Raw genomic sequence first — 6,971 nt, forward strand, 5'->3', positions numbered from 1 at the left:
GATTCATGTGTCATCTGTACAGCTTTTGGCTCTCCTTGTCCTTGAGCCGAAATCATGATTTTGAGAAATCGCTGATCTTCACTCCTCCAAATCCCCAAATTCTCTTTCATCGGTACAAAAACAGCTTTCTCTGCTTCTGTCATCATTTCTCCTATTTGCTTCTGCTCATAGCCTTCAGAAACCAACAAGGTCACATGTGGCACACTCTTCTCAATCTCAAATTCTTTATCCAGATAATCGTCTGTGTTTATCTTCATAGCTGCTCCTTGTGGTCCTAAAATTATGCAACATGAGCTGAGTTGAACTTTCTTTGGTTGATGACTCAACCATTCCTCTGAGTTCGATTGGGCAGCATTCTTGAAATACTTTAGCATACAATGAAATGGATATTCCCGAAGCCTCTCATCTGGCATATTTGCCACAATGAATTTGTCCCATATCTTAGCCTGCTTCAAAAAATCTTCACTGAGATTTCCAATCCAGAATACTGAAGACGAATCCATCTCTGTCGTCATCAACAATTGGTAAACCTTTTCTTTTGGCACTTCTACCAGACAGCCGTCTGGTGTTCATTTTATGGTACAGTTCAATTTACACAATGCATCTCTTCCCAACAATGCAATAGATGTATGTTCTCATACCAGTATGGGTATTGTAATTTTCTGATTTTCATAGCAGAGCTCAATTGGTTCCGTAAGAGGAATCAGCTGTTTCACTCCCTCAAATCTGATTGTCCTAATCAGTTGATTGGACATAGTGAGATGTGTAACATCTTCAGGCCGAACACAGGTAAAAGCAGCTCCGCTATCTGCCATCACTTCCAATGGTCGGTTGTTTACTTTCACCTCAATTGTTGGATCTTTTTCCGGTCCTGATGCTACCAGCTGACACCCCCCTTTCAGATCTTCTCGGCACCTCTAGAATCCTTGCTCCGGGCCCCTATAAGGGTTCACCTGTCCTCCAGATGATCTTGACTGGCCCCTGTATCTTCCTCTGAAATTCCCTCTGGTGTTTCCTCCTGGCCCATTACACTCACGGGCAAAGTTACCAACCTGTCCACAATTATAACACACTTCTGAAGATTGCTGGAAGTATGGCTTAAATCTTCCTCCTCTTCCTCTTCCTAAGCCTTCTCGTCCTCTTCCTCTCCAATTCTGTGTCTGTCCAGAAACTGTCTATGGATATGAAACAACTAGTACCGCTATTGGTGGCTGGTACAATTGCGGTTGGAACTGGTCCGGTTGAAGCTGTGGCAGTGATTGTTGATTTGGTGCACACTGATTCTGCATAACCAAAGCTTGTTTCTTCTCCTTCTTATTCTCCACCAGTTGTATTTGATTGAGTTTTCTGAGAGTTTCTTGGTCCTGTTTATTCTGGTTGTGTTCCTTTTTCCTGTACAGATCCACTTGATGGGCTATATGATCTGTATAGACACCTTTTGTCATGCTTCCAAGTCCAACCACCTCTGCCAGTTTGCTCCTTACTGGTGAGGGCAGTCCCATCTGCAGTTTAGCTCTCAAAATTGACTGCTCAATTTGACTCACATCTGGATCATTTCCGGTAATATTTCTCCACACTTGATGAACTCTTGACACAGGCTCTCGGATTTTCTTGTTGTCCTAGTGGGTCAATCAGAATGTTGTCAGGATGCACATTTGTTGGAAACGTACAGTGGGGGAAAAAAGTATTTAGTCAGCCACCAATTGTGCAAGTTCTCCCACTTAAAAAGATGAGAGAGGCCTGTAATTTTCATCATAGGTACACGTCAACTATGACAGACAAAATGAGGAAAAAAAATCCAGAAAATCACATTGTAGGATTTTTAATGAATTTATTTGCAAATTATGGTGGAAAATAAGTATATGGTCAATAACAAAAGTTTCTCAATACTTTGTTATATACCCTTTGTTGGCAATGACACAGGTCAAACGTTTTCTGTAAGTCTTCACAAGGTTTTCACACACTGTTGCTGGTATTTTGGCCCATTCCTCCATGCAGATCTCCTCTAGAGCAGTGATGTTTTGGGGCTGTCGCTGGGCAACACGGACTTTCAACTCCCTCCAAAGATTTTCTATGGGGTTGAGATCTGGAGACTGGCTAGGCCACTCCAGGACCTTGAAATGCTTCTTACGAAGCCACTCCTTCATTGCCCGGGCGGTGTGTTTGGGATCATTGTCATGCTGAAAGACCCAGCCACGTTTCATCTTCAATGCCCTTGCTGATGGAAGGAGGTTTTCACTCAAAATCTCACGATACATGGCCCCATTCATTCTTTCCTTTACACGGATCAGTCGTCCTGGTCCCTTTGCAGAAAAACAGCCCCAAAGCATGATGTTTCCACCCCCATGCTTCACAGTAGGTATGGTGTTCTTTGGATGCAACTCAGCATTCTTTGTCCTCCAAACACGACGAGTTGAGTTTTTACCAAAAAGTTCTATTTTGGTTTCATCTGACCATATGACATTCTCCCAATCCTCTTCTGGATCATCCAAATGCACTCTATCAAACTTCAGATGGGCCTGGACATGTACTGGCTTAAGCAGGGGGACACGTCTGGCACTGCAGGATTTGAGTCCCTGGCGGCGTAGTGTGTTACTGATTGTAGGCTTTGTTACTTTGGTCCCAGCTCTCTGCAGGTCATTCACTAGGTCCCCCCGTGTGGTTCTGGGATTTTTGCTCACCGTTCTTGTGATCATTTTGACCCCACGGGGTGAGATCTTGCGTGGAGCCCCAGATCGAGGGAGATTATCAGTGGTCTTGTATGTCTTCCATTTCCTAATAATTGCTCCCACAGTTGATTTCTTCAAACCAAGCTGCTTACATATTGCAGATTCAGTCTTCCCAGCCTGGTGCAGGTCTACAATTTTGTTTCTGGTGTCCTTTGACAGCTCTTTGGTCTTGGCCATAGTGGAGTTTGGAGTGTGACTGTTTGAGGTTGTGGACAGGTGTCTTTTATACTGATAACAAGTTCAAACAGGTGCCATTAATACAGGTAACGAGTGGAGGACAGAGGAGCCTCTTAAAGAAGAAGTTACAGGTCTGTGAGAGCCAGAAATCTTGCTTGTTTGTAGGTGACCAAATACTTATTTTCCACCATAATTTGCAAATAAATTCATTAAAAATCCTACAATGTGATTTTCTGGATTTTTTTTCCTCAATTTGTCTGTCATAGTTGACGTGTACCTATGATGAAAATTACAGGCCTCTCTCATCTTTTTAAGTGGGAGAACTTGCACAATTGGTGGCTGACTAAATACTTTTTTTCCCCACTGTATCTTTCAGTGCTCTCCACAGCCAATTTCTACTTGCAGCCAACAATTCAGGATCATTCACCGCAGTCCCCACATATCGATGAAGTCCAGCTCTCTAAAAAATTTATTCCATACCTGGAATCCCAAGGAGATTAGCCAAAAGTATCTTAATGTCTCCTGTGGCAGACTGTGTTCCCACCGTGATTTCTTCCAATTTTTAAATCCAAGAATATGCTCCATCTTGAAGAGTAGGCAGCTTCTCAAGTACAGTGGGGAGAACAAGTATTTGATACACTGCCGATTTTGCAGGTTTTCCTACTTACAAAGCATGTAGAGGTCTGTAATTTTTATCATATACTTGTTCTCCCCACTGTATGTGTGTATGCATGTGAGTATATGTGTGTGTGTGTGTGAACTGAAGGTCAGTAGAGCAGTTTTAGAGTGGAAAACTACAGCCCACCTACAGAGGGGAGGGATTTATTTTTGTATGACGTATGAGTATAAAAGATGGACTCTAAAATTGTGATGGCAGAATTCTCAATGAATAAATATCTCTGACTATGCAGACTTACAACCTTTTGGGAGACGCACAGAGAAACTGAAATAGTTTGTTAAATAATTCACATAACAATTGGACTGGATCCGGGTCAGCACACACTGTCGCGTGGCGCACTGGTCAGCACCTCCTCTCTCTCTCTGTCTCCTCCTTCTCGTCTCTCACATGACAGAAGAACAAAAGGAACAGACAAGAATTTAGTATTTTATGCACTCACTGGGTTATTTCAACCATACAATACCCTTTTAGACATACCTATGTTCACATTCGCGCTAAGAAATAAGCAAACAGCTTAACTCAGGAATATTATAAATAGCGCAATAACATTTTATTTTATTTATTTAATTATTATTATTATTATTATTTATTTTTTAATCGGTCAACATATCTCTCATTTATAAATTCAATAGATCTCAATCAAATAGTTTCATAGTTAAGCAACAGCCACTTATCAAACAGAATACTTTATTCGTGTTTAAGTCTCCCCCTCCTTCTTTTTCAGCTCTAAGTCTGCGTCTCCCAGCAGCTCAGTGCAGGCAGGGGAGTGGCATATTTGCTCTACGTAACTCTAAACTCATAAAATCCCACGCATGTGCAGCTCATTCACCAATGCGATTTCAGAGTGAAAGGAGCTCTCCCAAGCAGCTCTCTCCAAGCTAAACAACAGAAAGCAGACAGACCAGCTGTCCCTCCGTTATTTCCAACACAGACAAACAGTAACACTTAACAAAACTCACAAACCAACACAGAACATAGAACACAAATCCTACTTCGAAGTTTCTTAACTTCACTTATCCTAATCTGCAGATTTATAGTTATTTTCTTATCCATTACAAATAATCTTCCTCCTAGGGGCTCATAGTTTTTAACAATTATTAAACGTTCTCTTTTATAGAGACTCATAAGATTTTAACCTTAACTAACATATTTCTTTACAAAAAACTAAAACCCCTGTTCTCAACCAAAACATATATATGTATATATCTCTAACATAAATCTTATCATAACATGAGTCGACACACAGCTGAAACATAACAGAGACCTCCCCATGTACACACACGCATAGGCTCTCTTTCACACACACACATATTCAAACAAGAATGCATCCATTCATACAATACTCTAAATCATGCTTACGTCGCTCCTTTTTTCCCATCGTTCCTTCCTAAATTTCTGCTACCTCGAGTTGCAGATATTCAATGAGAGGTTACTTCGAACACATACCTCGTCAACTATATGTCGAGAGGTAACTTACAATGGAATGTATCTACCACAAACTCCAGTTCCCAGAACTGACCTTAAAAATCAACCTAGTGAGTTTTCAGGATTTTCGGCCCATCCTAATGATTGTTCCCAACGCAAACAAATTTAGAAATTTAGAACGGATTCTCATCACACAGCAAATAACAGCAAAGCGCACACACAAGTCCTTTGACGGTGCAGTCCTTCAACGCACACACACACACAAGCACACAAACTGACCAGCGCCCAAAGTGGTGAGAAAACTCACCCTTATCTGCCGGACTCTGGAGTGAGAGTCAGCTCGGAGCCCATGATGCAACGTTGAAACAGACGCAACACGTCCCAAATTCCTCGTCGCCATTAATGTAGTGTCGAGACAACGATGCTGACATGCTGTGATGACAAGAAATCCGCTGATACTGTCCTTGATTATAATGGTTTATTACATCAAAGATGACAGTATCAATTTACAGACATCTGGAGAACAACTGACCCAATCTCTAATATGTTATTCCTCTCCGTCCTTTGTTCCAACCATGGTATTTATAATATGTAACATAATATGGGTGTTTTTTTATAGACCAATCCCTGGCCTTTACATAACAGACTCTCCTCTGTTTTAGGGGGCCCCTATAGTAATGCTTTCCAGATGTCTCCGCAAAGCAGAGCCAAATTCTGGAATGTTCAGATACTACATTACGAAACATCTATGTGTTTGTAATGACATTCTGCTATTGTCATTAGGCCTCAGGGTTGTTAGGTCTAGCTAAAATGTCTAGCCCAATGACAACTCACAACCCGCTCTTTTCTATTTTTACCAATGACCTGCCACTGGCTTTAAACAAAGCATGTGTGTATTTTGATGATTCAACCATTTAAGCATCAGCAACCTCAGCTAATGAAGTCACTGTGTCACGCCCTGACTCAGGGGACGTTTATTTGTTGAGTCAGGGTGTGTATATTCCGTGTTGTGTTGTTTCTATGGTGTAGTATCTGGTATGTCTATTTCTATGTTGGCCGGGGTGGTTCCCAATCAGAGGCAGCTGTCGCTCGTTGTCTCTGATTGGGGACCATACTTAGGTAGCCTTTTGGCACCTGTTAGTGGTGGGATCTTGTTCCGTGTAAGGTATGTTGGTTGTATGCTACCTTGGACTTCACGTTTCGTTTCATTTGTTATTTTGTCGTTGTGGTGTTTATTCTATATAAATAAACATGTACGCATATCACGCTGCGCTTTGGTCCGTCTCATTCGTCAACGATCGTGACACACTGAAACCCTTAACCAAGAGTTACAATCTGTTTTGGGTGGCCACTAATAAACTAGTCCTGAACATCTCTAAAACTAAGAGCATTGTATTTGGTACAAATCATTCCCTAAGTTCTACACCTCAGCTGAATCTGGTAATGAATGGTGTGGCTGTTGAATAAGTTGAGGAGACTAAATTACTTGGTGTTACCTTAGATTGTAAACTATCATGGTCAAAATATATAGATTCAATGGTTGTAAAGATGGGGAGAGGTCTATCCGTAATAAAGAGATGCTCTGCTTTTTTGACAACACACTCCAAAAAGCAAGTTCTGCAGGCTCTAGTTTTGTCTAATCTTGATTATTGTCCAGTCGTGTGGTCCAGTGCTACAAGGAAATACCTAGTTAAGCTGCAGCTGGCCCAAAACAGAGCGGCACATCTTGCTCTTCATTGTAATCATAGGGCTGATATAAATACTATGCATGCCAGTCTCTCTTGGCTAAGAGTTGAGGAGAGACTGACTGCATCACTTCTTCTTTTTATAAAAACATGAATGTGTTGGAAATCCCAAATTGTTTGCATAGTCAACTTACACACAGCTCTGACACACGCACTTACCCCACCAGACATGCCACCAGGGGTCTTTTCACAGTCCTCAAATCCAGAACAAATTCA

This window comes from Coregonus lavaretus, assembly GCF_964263955.1.
Source record: "Coregonus lavaretus genome assembly, chromosome: 5".
Taxonomy (NCBI): domain Eukaryota; kingdom Metazoa; phylum Chordata; class Actinopteri; order Salmoniformes; family Salmonidae; genus Coregonus; species Coregonus lavaretus.